The sequence below is a fragment of the Cavia porcellus genome, unplaced genomic scaffold, assembly GCF_034190915.1.
Source record: "Cavia porcellus strain 051 isolate PalLab524CR breed Dunkin Hartley unplaced genomic scaffold, mCavPor4.1 scaffold_22, whole genome shotgun sequence".
NCBI lineage: Eukaryota > Metazoa > Chordata > Mammalia > Rodentia > Caviidae > Cavia > Cavia porcellus.
Window position 1 is genome coordinate 65,079,633 of NW_026947505.1, and position 21,288 is coordinate 65,100,920.

Here is a 21,288-nt window from a genome sequence, read left to right on the forward strand (position 1 = left end):
GGTTCATGAGTGAGAAGAAGGTTCCCCCTTCCTTCACTAATTTTTGAAATTCTACTTTATTGGGCAGTGATTGGGCAGTGAGGTTTGCCAAGGTAGTCAAGTTGAAAACCTTGACACCCTGTTTCCTGAATCCAGCAAGAACTCAGCAAGGAGTGCCGTCCTGCAAGGCCTTACCTATCTGGGGAGTAGGGAGTGTAATTAGCCTGAGGGAAGGTGAGGAGCTCGTACTGCAGGTTTTAGGAGCTGGAGAAACTAAAGCTGGCGACGCTGGAAGCTCGGAACTCGCGCGCGGCCAGAGAAGCTCTAGGTCTCAGCGTTCCGTGCGCTCCCATTGGCTGGGCCCTGGGAGCCGGGGTCGCCATTGGTGGCCCGCGGCGGCCCCGGGAGCTCGCGCGCGTGCGCTCCGAGCGCTGGGAGCGCGCTGCGCTGGGCGCTGAGGCCCCTGGGTGAGCGCTGGCGCTGGCTTCCGCGCCGAGAGGTTCCCGGTTCTCGGCCTCACCGTCTCTGGGAACCCGAGCTTCGGGGTTCCAGGGAGGGGTGAAGGCGTTGGAGGCCCGCGGTGCTTCGGAAGAAGGCTCGGAAGCTCTGGAGCGGGAGAGGCAGCGGACTCAGCCCGAAGCGCGGCCTGCTGAGGCCCGCCGCGCCCTCGCCATCTGCCGCCTCCCCGGAGAAGGGGCGGAGGTGCTGGCGCCTTCGGGACGTCCCGCGCGACCCTCGGCCTCCAGGTGTGTGGGGAAGCGGAGGACTCGACAGAAGGCGAGGTCAACGAGTTTAGGTCCAGAAGGAGCGTGGCGCTCGCTCTGGCCTAGGTGACCTTTCTGCAAAAGATGAAAGAGGAGCTTCTGTCACCTGCGACTACGGTTTAATTCAAGTTAGGTGGAAACGACGCGTGACAGACAACTTGTTAGAGGCTTTGGTTTGGAAACCATCCGAAGTTCCTTCAAAAACTGTTAAAGATATATGTACACATTTAACTCCCTTGAAAATACTGCTTTTATTTCAAGTACAATACAACTTTTTGAAATTTAACATTTCATGTAAATAGCAGACAAAACCTAAAGAGCAAGTTTATTAGAGAATATCAAAGTAATATGTAAAAGACAAGACACTTGGCGACTTAAGAGTAAGAGAAGGAACTGCTAAAAATAAAATACATCAGCCTTCTAAATGTCATGAATAGCCTCCACGTTTATTTTCTATCCCTATAATTTAGTACTGCAGGAAATGGCTGCAAATAACGCATTTCTTGTTTTAAATGTTGGCAGTAGAGCAGTGTTCCTGGAAGTTATTTCAAATAAAGAATGCTTTAAAATCCAGTGCTCAATGGCAAGTTGTATTTGACTGGGAGATGCTCTAATCTAGCAATTTGAACAGAAAGCCTTAGGTGGAAATGTCTTATGTGACAAGGGATGTAATGAAAGAGATACAATAGGAGACAGCTCTACGTAAAACAGGGAACGTCAAGGATTGTTTTTAATCTTTTTTAAATCACTGAAAAGTAGAAAAAATAAAATTCGATACTTGACACTGATCAGTTGATTCCTAAATTATCACCTTAAGGAAAATGGAGACGTGACCAGGTCACAGTCAATCACACTGGAGGGCATTGATCCATAGCAGAATGCATCTGTGAGCAACAAAATGCTTTCAGGTATGCTAAAAGTCAGGCCAATAAGAAATGAGTCAGTGTAGGATGTCACATTTTATTAGTTTGTGGATTTTCAGAAACTAGGAAAAAGAAACGCCTTAGCAATCTAGAAGACATAGAAGAACACACATTAGGGAGCCTGTGGGTTAGTTTTCCTGAATTATTTAAAGCAAAAGTGTTGAATTCTGGTCTCAGGGTGCTGGCTTTGCTATCTATAGCTATCTTATATATACTATATAGTATATTTATTGCAAAGTTAATTTGTGTAGTTTGAAACTTCATGTTGTTTTATTGGCCAGTGTTTTCATAAAAGGAGAAATATTAGCATCTCTTAAAGCTTTCTTAATAGAACTCATTTCATTAAATGATCATAATTTCATGTAATCTTTATAACAGTCTATTTTGCAGATAAGTAAAATAAGAATCCTATAATAAGAAACCAGCTAGAAATATTCCCCAGATTTATTCTTTTTCCTGTTGACTCCATAGCATCACATTCACATGTAACATTCACGTTATATGTCCTTTTTAGGACATGATGTGGGACGTATCCCAGAAATTGTTCAAATCCAATCTAATTGGATCATGTTTTTTTACAGAAAGATGATGAAATAAACTGAAAAATCAAGGAGTTCCCAGGCTTTTAAAACTGCGACCAAAGTTAGAGACCATCTTTGGCTTGGTATGTATTTGAAATTGTTTGTTTCTGGTATATTCCAAATAAGTTCAATCCCATCTAACCTGGTTTGGTTGTATTAAACACAAAGGTGTGACTATAGGGGTGAGTTTAGAATGGCCTCCCAGTGGTCCTGGGGACCCTAGGAGGAAATGATAATTTGATTCTCTTGAGAATTTCAGGACCACTTTTTTTGGTGTTGTCTTTTTGAGACAGGGTCTTGCTATACGATTCAGTCTGGCCTTGGGCTCACTTGGGCCCACCACCAGGCTGGTTTGGACTTGCAACAATCTTCTTGCCTCAGCATCCTAAATGCTGAGATTACAGGAGTGTGCCACCATGCTCAGCTTTTTCAGGACCACTTTGTACTACCAAACAATCACTCAATTCCCAAATTAAGTATTTAAAAATTTCCCAGTCTCTTAACATTCCTTGGGATTGGAGAACCCTTGGAGTGTAGTTAATTTAATTTTCCAACTTTTTTCACATGCAGCAGAGAGTGATACTGGGAATTAGAGCCAGGCTGGCATAGAAGTGGGGCTGGTTAGTTTGAAGCTACTCTGCTGATGACAGAGCCGAGGGTGCTGGTGGAGAGAAAATTCCTGGCATAAACTCAAAGTATAAGGCATATTATGCCCTTGGAAAGAGCTAGACTGAGGCACAATCCTTGTGGATACTGGTGGAACAATTAGAACCAGAAGACTGTGGTGGAATAGAGGAGATGGGGAAGGAGGAAGACCTTGGACAGTTGAAGCCTAGATGTGTTTTCTCGTGACAGTTAATTTTAAAGAGGAATATATCACATGTTCAAAGGTCAAAACTGTAAGTACATAGTCTAATCCCACCTCATTTCTGAATTCTCCTATTAAACCATAAGAGTTCCATCTTAGGTAATATATTGTGGGGCTCTCTGGCAAGAGACAAGAGACTCTTAACATGTTCAGAGGCCATGGTTCCTGTCTCTGCTGGGTGGCTCTGAACCCCTGGTGGTTCAAGCATGTGGTAATGTGGTAAGGTCTGTGCTTGATTTTAATAATTCTTATTTAACTTATTAATAAATAATAATTTAATAAATATTAAATTAATAAATAATTTAATTAATATTAATTCTTAACATGGACCTCCTAAATTATGTGCATTTGTTTTCTTTTTTGTGCTGTGCTGAGCATGTCATAGCAAGAGCTACACCATTGAAGGATACCTCTCAGCCCCTTACGAATTTTAGAACCAACAAAATCTGGATCTGTATTTGTTTAACTTATTTCCACTTTTTATATACTTCTAATTTTTCTTTTAAAAGTATAAACAACAAAGAATAAATAGTCTTTCTCCTTAAAAATCAAGTTTTAGATCTTTAGAATCTTAAAAATTGATTTCTGTATGTATTGTATTTATGCATTTATTTTGAGAAAGAGTCTCGCTATGTAGTCCAGGCTGGCCTTGAACTTGTGGCAAACCTCCTGCCTCAGCCTCCTTAAATGCTGGGATTTCAGGCATGCACAACCACATCTGGCTTCTATTTTATTTTATTTTTGTGGTATCAGGGATTGAACTCATGACCTCATGCTTTCCAGGCAGGCACTTATGCTGCTGAGCTAAATCCCCAGCCCTTTTTAAAAATTTTTCAATAATGTATCTTGGAAGTCTTTCCAGGAAAGTTCAAGACACTGTCCTCATGGTTTTTCATTTACTATTGCATAGTATTCTATGTGGTAGAAGTAGACAGATTATTTAAATCAGTTCTGTCAATGGATATTTGGGTTATTTTCAGTGCCTGATTTTTACTAAGTGATTTTGTGTGTGTTGGGGGTTAGGCATGTTTTAGAAGGTGTTATTGCTTTGACTGTGCAAGGAAGGGAGCCACCAAGGACACAGAGCTGGCTAGACAGTGTCAGAACTGGACCAGCCTCTAGCAGGCAGGAGATTGGCTCATTCTGGGTCAATCAGCTGTAGCTCTTGACCACGCTTTGTACAGAGTGAGACAACAATAGAGCCTCCACCCCATTCTGTTGTTTTCTTGAGAATTTGGCAAAGGACCTTGAAAGACCTTAACTTCAGAATTATGCTTCTCCAGGGCAAGCAATATGGCAATTTTAATATTAGGCAAATACTGAGAAACAATGTGTTTGCATGCATATGTCTTGCAATTTTTAAAGTTCTTTCTTATGAGTGCTGTCATGAAATTATGATATCTCTATGATGTACATTATCTAAAAACACCTTATATAAAACTGTCTTTTGGATTATGATTTAAACCCATGACTAGATGACTGGATTCTGGGCTATCATAAGTAGCTGATACTGAGCACAGCCCACACTAGTTGTAGAATAGTGATGAGCATTCCAGTAGGGAAACAAACGAATGCAAATGAGATGTACTTGGCCTTGGGACAAAGATGAAAATGACATTCACTTGTAAATGAGTTTTCTGTGTTTGATGTAGACAGAATGACATGTATTTTTAGGAAGACCTCTATGACCTTAGCACAGTTGTTGAATACATTACATGGGACTGCACGTGTTTCTAATATTTTGTCACTATTAGTGCATCTCATGATCTTACAATCTCAAAGTTTTAATGTTCTATAGAAATATTTTTATAATTTTCTGTCCTAGGAGATGGGCTGAGAGTTAGGTAGAGAAACTCATCACTAAACAGTCAGATGGCCCAGAATAAGACTTGAATCTGACAATTTGCTCTTGGACTGGAGAACAATTGATCTGATACAGTTTCAGGTTTAAGAGGGAAAAAACTAAGTTCTTAGCTTTGCCATTTTTGCCTAATTGTGGCCCCCACCTAAACATTTGCTCAATTTAGATGATTGATATGTAGCTTTGCCTTATTAATTTTCAGCACCCTTTAAAAATCTTCCCAATTGCCCCATGTGGTCGATTGCTCCTGTGAACTGCCATGGCAGGCGGTCTCTGATTTTGTCAGGTGCACGTAGTAAGCAGTGACTGTGCCATTCACTTTGAAAACTAGTTTAGGTACAATAAGTATTTCATCATATATTTGAGAATTAATTGATACTCTAAATTTTTTCTTCTTCTAAACATTGATGAAGCACGGAGAGTCTGCTACCAGTTAGACACTGCACTTAGGGACATAAAAATGATTAAAACTGTCCCAAGTCATTCGTGGTTTAATAGAGGAGGCAAAAACAGGGCTAGAAATTGGTAACACCATGGGATAAAGATAGCAATGGAGTATGTGTGAAAGGTCCCTCCTGTCAGAGAGAAGAGAGTAAGAGCAGGGAAGGAGTTATTTAGAAAAAACCTTCCCACAGGACATGAAGCCTGTGCTGAGTCCTAAAAGATGGATAAGACATACAGGTCAAGGGTAAAGGGACATGGAATGACATTTCCAACGGACAAGGTAGTATGAGCAGAGTGAGTGTCATGGACATATATCAAGAATTCCAGACAGTGCAGTGCTGTTTTGAGGCAGTGGCAGGTAGGCAATATTGCTAAGAGATAAGGGGCCAATTGTGAGAAAGTGCATACAGTCACTAAAGCTTATGTGAGCTTGGGTTGTAGGTGGTGCCAGATTTGTATCCTGACTCTTCATCTTCCAAGCACTGAGGGCTTAAAAAGTTTCTTAACCTCTATGTCCTCAATTTACTCATAGAAAAATGGTTACAACAATAACATTATATTTAACAGGATCTTGTGAAGCTTAATTGAAGTAATGCTATTTTGCAAAGTGTTGATCAAATGTAAATCCCAAAAGCCTATTGTTTTTAAAGTCTGGAGTTACACAGGGTCCATGGAGAAAGGGACCTTTGGAGTGTTTAACCTGGCACTGGTACACGGTTTGTCTTGCCACAGGACTACTTTGGAGGCAGGGAGATCACTTAGGAGGCAGTTTCATTCTATAATTCAGGTGATAGAGGATGAGGGAAAGTAGTAATATGAATATAGGCGAGAGGATAGAGTTGAATTTTTAGGACATAACTTTGATAGAATTTTTTGACCGAATGGAAGAATGTGTGAGAAAGAGTAAGCAGTCTCATGTATTAACAGTAGTATAGTTACGATGTTTTCAGTAGCATGGCACTGTGATATTACTGTGGGCAAATGTACTTCAGATCATGATGATCTTAGAGATGTTCTATTTTGTTGAGAGATACATCCCAAAAAGGAGAAAAAATTCAATACATTTGAATATGTAAAAACTATATGTTACTCTCCATAAAAATAAAACAAAACTGAAACAAAGATGACAATTATAATCTAAGGAAAATATTGGTAGGAGACAGTGATAGCAATATACAAATAGCACATCAAAAATTTTTTTATTTAGAGAAAACAGCAAAACAGTAAAAAGAGTAGAAATAATACAGAATTTAAAAAAACAGTAAGAAATCACTAGTTGATAAATTACATATTGTTATCTTGGAAGGAGTTACTCAAGTCACAGAATCAAAGCATAAAAAGTGGACAGTCAGACACTGACAGTACAAACTGTTGTGTTTGATGAGCTAACAAAAACTTAGTAGTATTGTTCTCTATCTTACACACTTAAACATACATGTACTTATATCCTTTAGAGTACTTTCTTTCCCTTATCACAATATCTATTATACATTTTGGATATTACTACTCTTTCAGATTTTTATTATTTTTGTACTAGAGACAATATATTATTTTTTATTTAAAAAAAAGGATTAAGATAAAGGAGGACATAACAACACAGGTCAGAACAGAACAATTTAAGTAACATAGTGTTTCACCACAAGACAACCCGACATAACAGTAGCTGCTATAGTATCTCTTTCCTTGAAATATTTGATTATAACTTCCTATACTGTACTACCAAACCTAACAAGACAATGTAAAAACATTCAAGAGAATGAAAGTATTGCAGAGTATTCAGAACGAAATAACAGAAAATGAACAATGGTTACTATATTATCTCCTTGACCATAAAACATTTTGTTTATTCTGTCACATATAATAAAATCCAGTAAGATACAACATGATAAAACGGATGGAGACAGAAGAACAAAGCTTGGTGGGACTTCAAAACAAGATGATATTAAATCAGTACTATTACAATGTCTTGTAGCTATTATAATGTCTTGTTTTCTTCAAAACAGCTGTTCATACCATCACAGACAATAAAATCAAACAACCCAGAATAAAAACATTCCAACTAATGAATGAAAACATTATAAGATCTCAAAACAATATAATGGGGAATCATAATTACCACATACTTTTATGTATTCTTGTCATTTCTTACACTAGGGAGACTATATGGTATTTATACATGTGAGTTTGATTTATTTCACTTATGAGTATGCTCTCAAGCTGCGTCCAATTATTTATAAATATTTCAATGTGATCATTCTATATAGCTGAGTAGTACTCCATTGTATAAAAATACCACATCTTTTTTATCCATTCCTCATGATGGACACTTAGGTTGTTTCCAATATCTGGCTATTACAAATTGTGCTGCTATACACATGGGTGCACATGTATTACTATGGTATGATGTTTTCAATTCTTCTGGGAATATGCCTAGAAGCAGAATTGCTGGAACAAATGGGACTTCCAATCCCAGCTTTTTAAGAAATCTTGAGACTGACCTCCACAATGGTTGTACCAGTCTATACTCCCACCCACAGTGCAGGAGAGTTCATTTTTCCCCACAGCCTCTCCAGCATTTGTTGTTGGTAGTTATCTTGATCCTGCCCATTCTTTTAGGAGTGAAATGGAATCTCAGTGTGGTTTTAATTTGCATTTCTCTAATGAGTAATGATGATGAATATTTTTTCATGTATTTATTTGCCATTTGTAATTCTTTATCTGAGAACTGTGTATTCATCTCAGATGCCCATTTTTGGATTGGAGCTTTGAATTTTGGGGATCTGATTTTTAAAATTCTTTATATGTTTTACACAGAAGTCCTTTGTCTGAAGGACAGTTCACTAAGAATTTTTCCCAGTTTGTGGGTTTTCTTTTCACTATGCTGGAGATTTCTTTTGACATACAGAAACTTTTTAGTTAGACGTGATACCAGTTATTGATTCTGGGAAGTATTTCCCAGGTGGTTTGATGCCTGTTCATGAATTCTCTACCTACCCCTATGTCTTCAAGGTTTTTACCCAATTTGTCTTCTAGTAGACTTAGTGTTTCTGTTTTAATATTCAGATCTTTGATCCATTTAGATTTTAATTTAGTACATAGTGATAGGCATGGGTCTAGTTTTAGTTTTTGGCATATGGAGAGCCAGTTTTTCCAGCACCATTTATTAAAGAGACTGTCATTCTTCCAGTGAACATCTTTGGCCCCTTTATCAAAAATAAAGTGGTTGAGTGTGTTTGTAGTTGTGGTTGTATCTTGTAATCATTCCATTGATCTTTGGCTCTGTTTTTATTCCAGTACCATGTTGATTTTACTATAATTGCTTTGTAGTATAACTTCAGGTCAGGAATTGTGATGCCTCCTGTCTTGACTTTGTTGGTTAGAACTGTCTTTGCTATTCTAGGTCTCTTCTGGTTCCAGATTAATTTTAAGAGTGATTTCTTTAGAACTATGAGGTATGTTGATGGTATTTTTTTATTGGAATTGCATTGAATCTGTATAACAGTTTTCGGAGAATGGCGATTTTCAAAATATTTATTCTTCCTATCCATGAGCAAGGGATGTCTTTCCATTTTCTGAGATCCACTTCAATTTCTTTTTTCAGTGTATTATAATTTTCACTATATAGATCTTTCACTTCTTTCATTAGAATAATTCTTAAATATTTCATTTTTCTGGTTGCTAGTATGAAGTGTGTGGCTTCTTTTAGTTCTCTCTCCGTGATTTTGTTGTATAGAAATGCTATTGATTTTTGAGTATTGATTTTGTATCCAGCTACACTGCTGAATTTATTTATATATCTAGGATTCTTTCAATGGAGTTTTGGGGATCTTCTATGCAGAGTATCATGTTTTCCACAAATAATGATAATTTAACTTCCTCTTTTCCTATCTTTACCCCTTTTATTTCTCTCATCTAATTGCTCTGACTGATATTTCTAGTACTATATTAAATGGGAGTGGTGATAAAGGACATCCTTGTCTTGTGCCTGATTTTAAGGTAAAGGCCTTCAGGTTTTGGCCATTTAGTGTGATACTGGCTGTTGGTTTGTAGTAGATGGCCTTTATTATACTGAGATTAAAGACCATCTATTCCAGTGTTCTGTAAGGTTCTTATCATGAATGAATGTTGGACCTTATCAAAAGCTTTTTCTGCATGTATAGAAATGATCATGTGATTCTTACTTTTGGCTTTATTGATATGGTGGTTACCTTTATTGATTTACGTATGTTGAAGCATCCTTGCATGCCTGGGATGCGTCCCACTTGGTCGTGTTGTATAATCTTCTTGATGATTTGCAGCATTCTATTTGCCAATATTTTATTGAGAATTTTTGCATCTCTTTTCATTAGGAAGGCTGACCTGTAGTTCTCTTTTGTAGTTGGGTCTTTCTCTGGGTTTGGTACTAGAGTAATATTTGCTTCCAGGAATGACTTAGGAAGGATTGCTTCCCTTTCGATTTCACTGAAGAGTTTGAGGAGTGTTGGCATTGTCTTCTTTGTATTTCTTGTTGAATTCCACAGTGAATCCATCTGGGTCTGGGCTCTTCTTTGTAGGTAATGACTTAATTACATTTTCAATTTCATTAATAGAAATTTGGTTATTCAGCAGTTTTACTTCTGCTTGACCTAGTCTTGGTACTTCATATGTTTCTAGGAATCTGTCTATTTCTTCTGTGTTATCAAACCTATGAGAATAGAGGTTTTCGAAATAGATGTTGAGGATCTTCTGTATTTCTAGAGCGTGTACTGATTTTGCCTTTTTCATTCCTTATTGAATGAATTTGAGTTTTTTCTTTCCTTTTAAAAATAAGGTTGGCTAGGGACTTGTCAATTTTATTCTTTCAAAGAACCAACTCTTTGATTCATTGATTCTTTGAATTGTTTTCTTAGACTCTGTTGCATTAATTTCAGCTCCGATTTTGTAATTTTCTCCCTTCTTTTGACTTTGGCCTTGACCTGCTGTCGATGTCGCTCCCGGCCGGCAGGAAGGACACACGACAAAGTCTGGCAGTGGACAACCTTTTCTTTTATTTTCCTTCTCCGTACAGCCTGCCCTGGGATCGCTCCCAGCCGAAGCCTCCTTTGGTCCGCTCCCCGCGGCTCCTTCTGGGCTTCTACTTCCGGGCTTCTTCTTCCCCCCCAGGGGTGGCACCAGTATATATACGGATACAGTGTCCAATCATGTTAAAGTAAGCAAGGCAAGCTGATTGGCTAACATCATCAGTTGCCAGGCAGACTATATTGTTGAGCGGGTTGCTTACGCGGTAAGCAGGAAACTAACGTGCTCGATGGGAGGGGTAATCTACCTCAGGCTTTACTCTTTACTACAGGCCTCACGTCCGCCAAGTGAGGCGACCGGGCTCGGGGCTGCGGCTCCCAACATCTCCCCCTTTTTTATTTTTTATGAATGTGCGCATCGTAGCCCTTCCTGGACTGGGTGCAGAGGCTTATGCCCTATGCGTAGGCCCACCGTAGGCCCTTGGCTTAGACCCTGGTCGGCCGTCCCATGGTCTGCCAAGGCCCTGAGGCCCTCGTCCTTTTTCTAGGGCCAGGCACAAACTGGACGGAACCTGGATGCACACAAGCTTGCACTCATTTCCTCTCCGTAAAGAAATCCCCTCGGAGAGAAATTTAGACCTGGGCAGCATCTAACAGTCCAGCGGCTTACGTGCAGGATGGGGTAGGGCCTGGCTTAGGTTGAGTCGCACCGGGGGAGTACGCTCTTACCCGTCATTGACTCTCCTACCCAGCTATGTCATAATTTTTTAGAGGAGGAGTGTGGGAAGCTCACCGTCCCTAGACTCGGTCGTAGGCTAGGCGAGCGAGCCATGCATATGCCTGAGGATCTTCTTGTCCATTTCGGGCTACCACTATTTCTATTCATCTTGTTGGTTGGTCTGTGATGGATCTCCGGTAGGGCAGGTCTGATCTTCAGTCGAGGGCTTTGTCGCCCGTGTCAGTCTCTCCGGTACCCACAGTGGTTCTCGTCCCGATTCCTGTGGGAAAACACAAACCGCGCCTCGGTTCCAGCTGACCACTGGATCCGGGCCCATCCATTGTCCTGTCAGGACATCTTTCCACTTCACCCACCCTTTATGGTTGGGGGAAGGGTTGCAGTGCTCCACGGCTGGGGAGCAATTATCATTATTTAAATTTAAAAAATTGTGTGTGAATAGTGCCATGGATAATCGTGCCTTTGGGGCCAGGCCTTGGCCTACTCCCCCTTTTTGTTTTTGTAAAATTTCTTTGAGGCTTCTATGAGCCCTCTCAATGATTCCTTGACCTTGGGGATTGTATGGGATACCATGTTTTAATTGAACCTCCATCATTTTGCAGAACTCATTGAAGGCTTTGCCTATATAGGCTGGTCCATTATCAGTTTTTAATATTTTTGGTTTGCCCCATGCGGCCCAAGCCGCCAGGCAATGATTGATCACATTAGACACTTTTTCACCTGTTTCTGCTGTTGCGAATATGACGTGAGAACAGGTGTCTGTGGAAACATGAACATATTTAAGAGTCCCAAACTCCTGTATATGTGTGATGTCCATCTGCCAAACATCACCAGGGATCAAACCTCGAGGGTTTACTCCCATCGGTATGGCAGGTTTGTATGTGGCACAGGAGTCACATAGTCGCACGATATCTCGTGCATCTGCTCTGGAAACATGGAAATGGTTTGTTAGTGTCCTGGCATTGACATGAAACTTATCATGGAAGGCACGGGCTCGCTCGATTGGTGTTAGTAAGGTAAAAATCCATAACGGGCGAGTGGCAGTATCAGCAGCCGCATTCCCCTGTGCCATGGGCCCCGGCAGGGATGTATGTGCTCTTATGTGGGTGGTGAAGACCTTATGGTGTCTGTTCTGAAGCAATGTCTGGATAGACAGGAACAGCCCAGCCACTGTGGAAGTGGATCTAATTAAACCGGCAGTCTCAAGCACTTGCATAGCATTGACCACATACCTAGAATCGGAGACAATATTAATGGCTTCTGAGAACCGTTCAAGAATCATTTTAACGATCTGTAGTTCCACCACCTGAGGCTGATCAGGTTCAAATTGTATGGTAACCGGGGGCTTGCCTAGGATCACATAGGCGCCTATCCCCGTCTTGGAGCCATCTGTATATATTGTAGTTGCTGGGACTAATGGCTCAGAGGCAGTAACCTTTGGAAAAATTATAGGGTGCTGAGTGACAAATGACAAGATAGGGTCTTTAGGGTATTGATTGTTTATATCCCCATGGAAAACACATCTCAGAATGGCCCATGTATCTATGCAGGCAGCCAGGGTCTTGATCTGGCTGGCGGTATAGGGTACTCGGATGGCTTGTGGTCCTGAGCCAAAATGTTGGACAGCTCTATCATGCGCTTCAAGGGCCAATGAAGCGACTGCCTCTGGGTAATGCTCTATGACTTTTGCAGGTGAGACCTTAGGGTGTATCCACAGTAATGGTCCTTTCTGCCAAATTACCGCTGTGGGCTGTAGACTAGTCTGTAGCAAACAGACATCAAAGGGTCGCCCTGGTTCAATTCTGTGTAAGGTAGCCCCACCTAAGGCTTTTTCCACTCTCTGTAAGGCAGCTCTTGCCTCAGGAGTGAGCCTCCTGTGGGAGGCTATATCTGGGTCTCCCTTTAGAAGGTCGAACAGGGGTTTGAGATCTGAATTTGGTATATGTAAATATGGCCTAATCCAATTAATGTCTCCCAATAGCTTTTGCATGTCATTTAGGGTCCTAACGCCATCCGTCCTAATGGTGACCTTCTGTGGAGAGACTAGCATAGGGGAGATTTTCGCGCCTAAGTAGGTCACCATTTCTCCTCCCTGAATCTTGTCGGGGGCAACATGCAGATTAGCTTGTCTCAGGGCCTCGACCAACTGGCCGAGCATATTATTTAGCATGTCTGGGTCCCTGCCGCTGAGCAAAAGGTCGTCCATGTAATGCACACATCTTATCTTGGGAAAGGATTTCCGTAGGGGGGCCAGTAGGGAATCAAGGTAAATCTGACACATAGTGGGACTGTTGGCCATACCTTGGGGCAGCGTTATCCACTCGTATCTGAGATCAGGGCTTTCTTGGTTAATGGTGGGTAAAGTAAAGGCGAACCTATGAGTGTCCTCTGGATGCAGGGGGATTGAGAAGAAACAGTCTCTAAGATCTATAACATAAACTGGCCAGGACTGAGGGATGGCTGAGAGAGCTGGCAGCCCCCTCTGGACCGCCCCCAGGGACTGCATCTGCGCGTTGACCGCCCTTAGATCATGGAGCAGCCTCCATTTGCCAGACTTTTTCTTAATTATAAAAATGGGGGTGTTCCATGGGGAGGTTGACGGCTTAATGTGTCCTAATCTAAGTTGTGTACTGACTATTTCTGACAAGGCTAATAGCTTCTCCTTAGGCAGGGGCCACTGAGGTACCCAAACCGGATCATTTGACCTCCAGGTGATTTTGATCGAAGTGGGTAGGAGAGCTTCTTCAGCGGCCCCTAAGAAAAACCCAGCCCTTGCCTACCTTTTTTGTTCTCTACTGGTATTGGGGATGTCCGACCCTGTAGGGCATTGCCCAAGCCTTTGCCGGGGGTATATCCCTGGTTCCTGAGTATATCCTTAGCCTGGGGGGAGCAGTTTGACGTAAGCGTGACATCCATCTGAGTGAGGATGTCCCTTCCCCATAGAGACACTGGCAACTGCAACACAAATGGTTGGAAATGGCCCTGATGACCCTCCTCATCGCACCAGAACAGGGTTGAAGCACTAACCTGAGGAGCTGACACCATCCCCAGGCCCTGCAGCGTGTTATCTGCAGTGTTGGTGGGCCAGTTGGAGGGCCAATCCTTTCTAGAGATAATGGAACGGTCAGCTCCTGTGTCTAGGAGCCCTGTTATATTCTTGCCATTGACCTTAAGTGAGAGCATGGGCCTTTTATCAAGTATTATATGGAGTCCCTCGAAGACTTCCCCTGAGGAACCGAAACCTTGACTTTCTCTAATTTTCTGCTTTGAGGGGAATCTCTTGTGGAGACTGGGGAGCAGCAAGAGCTGCGCTATCTTGTCTCCTTTATTGATTACCATAGTACCCACAAGAGATTGAACCATAATTTTAATGTGTCCTGTGTAGTCTGAGTCTATGACCCCCGGGACTACTATGAGACCCCGAAGGGCCGTGGAGGATCTCCCGATCACCAGACCCACGGAATTTTCGGGTAACGGTCCCTTAAAGGTGGCTTCAACCACTCGAACACCCATATCAGGCACTAATATAAGTCTGGAGGCGACACTGAGGTCCACACCTGCTGACCCAGGGGTGGCCCTTGTTGAAGGCTGCCATCCTGAGCTGTCCTGTCTCTGGAGTGGGGGCCCGCCTGTGAAGGGGGCCCCCTCTGGCCGTTTTTTGGCCCTCTAGCATCTCGTCCACAAATACGGTTGCCCTGAGCATCAAAGACCGACCTACACTCCTCAGCTTTGTGTGATCCCCTCTTGCATCGCCCACAAACATATGGTTCTTCATTCCTAGGGCGAGGCCTAGCATCTGCATTGTTTGGGCAATGACGTTTAATGTGTCCTGGCTCCCCGCAGGCAAAACACCCTTTAGCCTTACATTCCCCTTCTAACCCGCGAGGTCCCCTCTGCTGTACAGCCGCGGCCAGGAGAGCAGCCACTCCCGAGTTGGAGAGCGGCCCCCCTATCTCTCTACATATCCTAATCCAGGCGTTGAGGTCCTTGTTCTTATGAGGAGCTATCGCTGCCTTGCACTCCTTTGTACATTGCTCAAAAATCAGCTGCCTTACCAGCGGTCGAGCCACTCCCGGATCAGAAAATATCTTATCGGCAGCATCTTGCATTCGGGCCACAAAGTCAACAAATGGCTCTGTGGTACCCTGAATTATTTTTGAAAGACACAAGGAGGCTGTTCCGGCACCACTTACCTGCTTCCAGGCGCGGAGCCCTATGGCGTTGATTTGTTCATAGACAGCGCCGGGGAACTGAGTCTGATCATCAGCGTGCCGACCTTCTCCCATAAGCATTTCCTTGTTCCACCCCCGGTTTCCCCGACTGGCGTTTCTCTCAGCCTGCTCTGCAGAGAACTCTGCGTACCAGGCTCGCCAATCCAGGTAACAACCCGAGGGCAGACACGCCTTTGCCAGCTGAATCCAGTCCGCGGGGGTGAGGGGCCCAGAAGACAGGTTCTCCAGCATGGCAATGGTGTAAGGCGCAGTCGGCCCAAAGGTTGTAACTGCATTTTTAAGTTCTCTAATCTGCTTTATCTCAAAAGGCTCCCATGCATTACGTCCCTGGCCCATAGCTACTTGTACAGGAAATATCCCGTAGGGGCCACTATCTATCCCAGGTGGTGGATGTACCTCATGAGACAAACGTCCCCCCTGCCAAAGCCGGCTGTAAAAATACCGACCCGCCGGCGGCGGAGCATAAGACGGCGGCCATGATTGGGCGGAAAATGGGGGCCCGTGCATCACTTCCTGTTCTGGCGAAGGGGAAGGGAGCTCCCGGGCGGCCGCCTCGCGGCGAGGGATCGCCTCCGGGAACAGCCCCCAAGGTGGGGCGGAAGGCTTCGCCTCCCTCTCGCGCCGGGGAGCGCTCAGGAGCTCTCCACTCCTCCGCAGACCAAGTTGAGCGGAGCGCAATTCACGGCGCAACGCTGGGAAAGAACCCTGCGACTCCTTATCGAGCGACTTAGGCTCCTGACAGCTGGTCTCTTTGGCCTCCTTGCCATTCAACTTTCCCTCGTCCTCGGAGTCAGACGACTCCGAGGCTAGAGCCCCGTCCTTCTCCTTAGCATCTTTGTTCCCCTTGACGGGCCCCTCTCGGGAGCTCCCCGACTGGGCCTGCTCAAATACCCTGCGTACTTTTGTAAGCTCTTGAGAGCTTTCTCCACAACCACCCTCGCTCTTAGTGTTGCTACCTAGCATGTTTCCCATCTTTTAATATGTTACTCACCGCGTGAGGCCCAAGGAATCCGCCACTTACGCGTGAGCCTGAGGGGAGTCTAAAAGCCCTGTAGGTGCGCGCCACCCAGAGCCCAGGCTTATCCCCAACTCACCTGTCTCGCAGCTCTGTACTGGAGCGTTGTCCGCTGTCACGTCTCGGGGGTGATCAGTCCCCGTGCGGGCCACCAAATGTCGATGTCGCTCCTGGCCGGCAGGAAGGACACACGACAAAGTCTGGCAGTGGACAACCTTTTCTTTTATTTTCCTTCTCCGTACAGCCTGCCCTGGGATCGCTCCCAGCCGAAGCCTCCTTTGGTCCGCTCCCCGCGGCTCCTTCTGGGCTTCTACTTCCGGGCTTCTTCTTCCCCCCCAGGGGTGGCACCAGTATATATACGGATACAGTGTCCAATCATGTTAAAGTAAGCAAGGCAAGCTGATTGGCTAACATCATCAGTTGCCAGGCAGACTATATTGTTGAGCGGGTTGCTTACGCGGTAAGCAGGAAACTAACGTGCTCGATGGGAGGGGTAATCTACCTCAGGCTTTACTCTTTACTACAGGCCTCACGTCCGCCAAGTGAGGCGACCGGGCTCGGGGCTGCGGCTCCCAACAACCTGCTCTTCTTTTTCTAGATGTTTGAGGTGTAGCATCAGGTTATTTATTTGTATTCGTTCTGTTTTCCTGATGTGGGAACACAGTGCAATAAATATTCCTCTGAGTACAGCTTTCATTGCATCCCCCAGATTCTGGTAAGTTGTATTTGTATTTTTGTTTGCTTTTAGGTATTGTTTAATATCTTCTTTAATTTCCCCTAGGACACACTGATTGCTCAAGAGTGTCTTTTTCAATTTCCATGTGTTTGTGTTTTTTTGGCAGCCTTTTAAATCATTAATTTCTAGTTTTATGGTGCTATGATCTGATAACCTGCATGGAATAATTTCAGCTCTTTTGAATTTACTTAAATATGTTCTGTGGACTAGTATATGGTGTATTTTAGAGAATATTCCATGTACTGCTGAGAAGAATGTGTATTTTGATGTTGTTGGATGGAACACTCTGTGTATGTCTATCAAGTCCATTTGTTCATAGGCGTGATTCAGTTCTGCTATTTCTTTGCTGATTTTCTGTCTGGTTGATCTTGGTGTCAATGGTGTGTTAAGATATCCTGTTACAATTGTGTTATTGCTAATTTGATTTTTCACTTTTATTAATACTTATTTTATATAACTGGGTGCTCTGTAATTTGGTGCATATATATTTAAGATTGTTATCTCTTCCTCTTGGAGTTTTCTCCTAACCAGTATGTAATGACCTTATTTATTACTTCTGATCATTCTTGGTTTGAAAGTCACATTGTCTGCAAACAGAATAGCTACCCCTGCCTTTTTTTGGGTTCCTATTGCATGAAGCATTGTTTTCCATCCTTTGACTTTCAGTCTGTGAGTATCCTCTTGGGTTAGATGTGTTTCTTGTAGACAGCATAATTGGATGTTGTTTCTTGATCCATTCTGCCAGTCTGTGTCTTTTAATTGGTGCACTGAGACCATTTACATTAATGGTTATAACTGTTATAAATTGGTTTATTGTTGACGTATTATTTTGCTGCTGTTGCATCTTTATCTTTCTGTTCTGTTTAATTATCTGCTTTGCTTAGGGGTTTTTTCCTAAGTGTATCTGAATGTCTTTCAGTATTCTTTGAAGGGCTGGCATCGTGATCATGAAGTTCTTCAGCTGTTCTTTTTCATGAAAGTATCTTATTTCTCCATGAATTTTGAAGGACAGTTTTTCAGGGTACATTAGTCTATGTTGGAAATCATTTTCCTTTAGGATCTGAAATACTTCATTCTTTTCCCTTGTTTTTATTTTAAAGAGAGTAAGATTAAACATAACAAAACTGAATAAAACAAATCGTAAGGAAAAAATTTAAGAAACAGAGATTTCAAAGAGCAAGTCCACTGGAGATCTTCACTGTCTATCTTATTGTCTCTAGTTTTCTTCCAAATAGTTGTCCCCATCTTCTCATACATTGAATACATACTGAACATTATAGAACTAATCAAATTATTACAGGACGATGAAGACTTTTTAGATCTTCAAGACCTGATATTGGGGAAGTCAATAATGACTACCATAGCGTCCCTCATTCTCTTTGTAGTAGCTGTCCTTATCTTTACATGTGCAGAAGTTGAACTTAAGAGACTAGACTAATATCACTCTGAACAGTGAATAATAGTATTGCTAGATTTTATATCATAATGCTACAGAATTAGTACTGAGTTTCTTAGTGTCTCTTCTTCAGAGCATCCATTCATTACATCGTGTATTATATAATCTGTTCCTGTAAATAGTTTAGAAACTCTTCCCATGTGTGACTCCCTACATGTATATCTATCCTTTCAGTATTATAGGGAAAAGCAGTTCATAAAAAGACAACAAACTGAATTCCTAAAAAAAAAAATGAAATGAAAAAGACATATAAGACCACAATCTTAGGTGATCTACAGTATTTACTATGCTTTTTCTTTTTATTTTCAATAGAATTGTCTACATCATCAGACATAATATAATTGAACATAGCATTACATAGCAATTTTAATAAAAACACATTGGAGACATTGTAGGACTTCTAAAGCAGTTAATAATCAAATAAAATAGGTATCTTATTGCATCTTGTTGCCTTCAGAGTAGTTGCCTCTACTCTTAGACTTGATACTATCAAGCATACCAAATTGGAATTAAAACAGTTAAGACAAAACAGTGGTCTAACAAACCAGCTTCAAATAAGAAGCTGTTTTGGTTGTAGGTGGCTGGAGTTCTGTATACCTCATTTATCTGGATATCATTTCTTTTTCCTATGCTTGGGAAGTTTTCCTTAATTATTTCTGTGAACTGTGTTTGTGATTACTCCTGCTTATTCGCTCATGTTTTTTATTCTTATGTTATAGATCCTCTTGTCATCTTCTAGCCTTTGAATTGTTTCTTCCTGGTTCCTTGTTATTTTTAAGAGATCTTTTCTTTCACAGTCACACATAAATCTCTCTTCAATTTTTGAAAGGCTAACTTTAGTTTCTGTCAAAGTATTTTACCAGTTTTCAATGGTGTTTTTAGTTTCCTGGTAATCTCTTTGGATCTGTTTCATGTATTCTAGGTTTTGTTTATATTCTTCATCAAAGGTTTCTCTCCCTTTTTTGGGTTTCTCTGTTCTTCCATCTTTGTTTTCTTGGGAGGGGCTTATCATTTCTTTAATTAATATTTTTATATCTTGCCTCATTTGGATTAAAATTCAGTTTTAAGTTCATCTATGAGGTCACAAAGGTATTTCTTTATGTCTGCTGATGTTGTGGCTAATATTGCATGATTGCTGCACTGGTTCTCTTCTGTATTTACCTCGCCATGGCCTCAGTGTGACCTTGAGTCACCTGACTCCACAGAGCTCCCAGTACAGTGTGGACTGGTCTCAGTGAGCACGTTGGGCTCCAGCCCTCCACTCGTGTTTTTCCTTCCTCTTCCTATTTTTCTTTTCACTTCAGTTTCCTTCTTGGTTCATGAGAGTCCCTCTCCGCTCGTTTGGCCCTCTCTATATTGTAAAATTCCAGCATCTGAGCTGTTTTTCCAGAGAGGCTCTCCACCTAGCGACCTGGCAAGCTGCCATCTTCTCTAATCTCTTCCCATTCTCTTCTTGACTTTATTGTTTGTCCTGAGAAGTCTGCTCTGATTCTGATAGGTTTTCCTTTATGTCTTGCTTTACTTGGTTAAATACTTCACTTTTGAACTCATCTATGAGGTCTCAGAGATACTGCTTTATGTCTATTGGTGCTGTGCCTGATATTGCATGTTTTCATCCTCATTCTCCTTTGCATTTACCTTTCCTGGATCAGTGTTCTCAGGATTGGGGACTGAGGACCCTTTCTTATTGCTCCCTCTTCCCACACTTTTTGTTCCTTCCATTCAAGCATATATCGGAGACCCTGTTTCTTTCTTTGTTGGTTAGAGTTTGTTTATGTCGCACCATCTAGGTGTTCCCACCCACTGCAGTGTACTAGGGAGACACAGACCTGGGCAGCCTCTGCTGCACCCGCCCCTCAGGTCAACCTACTGAAGGCTTCACTGATAGGGTGCACTGCCGGGCACTGGAACCTGGTTTGGGCTAGCCTACTGGGTCTTAGTCCACAGCGTCACCCAGGCCAAGCACTCCCCACCAATCCCGCTTGAGAGGGGAATATGCGACTAAAGTCACTGCAGCGTCCTGCTCAGTCTAGTCTGCTCAGTCCCAGAATGTCCTCTGTTGGAGCCTCCTAGTCTATGGAAGAGTCCCCATTCCTCTCACTCACCACAGGTTGATGCAGGACTCCCCACCAGCTCTGCTCTCAGTTCGGTTTGCCAGTTTCCACTCTCAGAGCTTTTGCGTCTCTATCTGTGCTGTGCCGATTCAGATGCAGCAGCAGCAGCAGCAGCAGCAGCAGCAGCAGCAGCAACAGGAAATTCAAGTCGTGGTTTCCAAAGGCACGGGTTCCAGCTTCAGCACTGAGACTTTAGCTGTTCCCGTTGTAGCATTGGGATTGCATTTCCAGTTGATTTCTCTCAGCTTAGTTTGTTCCTGGGTCAGCAGGGTGTATCTCCCCTTGCTTAGGATTCCCCACACCGCACCATCCCTGGAATCTAAGCTGGCTATCTCAGAGAGCCTCCGTAGCTGCTGTTACCTATTCACCATGTTCTCCCGGAAGTCAATCTCCTTTTTTGGAGTAGTATAATTTTCAGTATATTGGCCTTTTACATTCTTGGTTAGGTTAATTCATAAGTATTTCATTTTTTAAGATATTATTATGAAAGGCATTAATTCCATAATTTCTCTCTCAGAGACTTTTTTGTTTGTGTACAGAAATGCTATTGATTTTTGAGTGCTAACTTTGTATCCAGCTATA

The 21,288-nt window shown here is 42.5% G+C and overlaps 1 long non-coding RNA gene across 2 annotated transcripts in view; it reads left to right on the forward strand.

Moving 5' to 3' along the window:
• The first annotated feature begins 426 nt into the window (after positions 1–426).
• LOC111756051 (uncharacterized) overlaps positions 427–21,288 on the forward strand; it is a 183,720-nt gene continuing 162,858 nt past the window's right edge. For both annotated transcript variants that reach the window (XR_010042045.1, XR_002790551.2), the window contains exons 1-2: positions 427–725; positions 2,248–2,330. This is a non-coding gene — a long non-coding RNA (uncharacterized LOC111756051). The remainder of the gene's footprint in view (positions 726–2,247; positions 2,331–21,288) is intronic.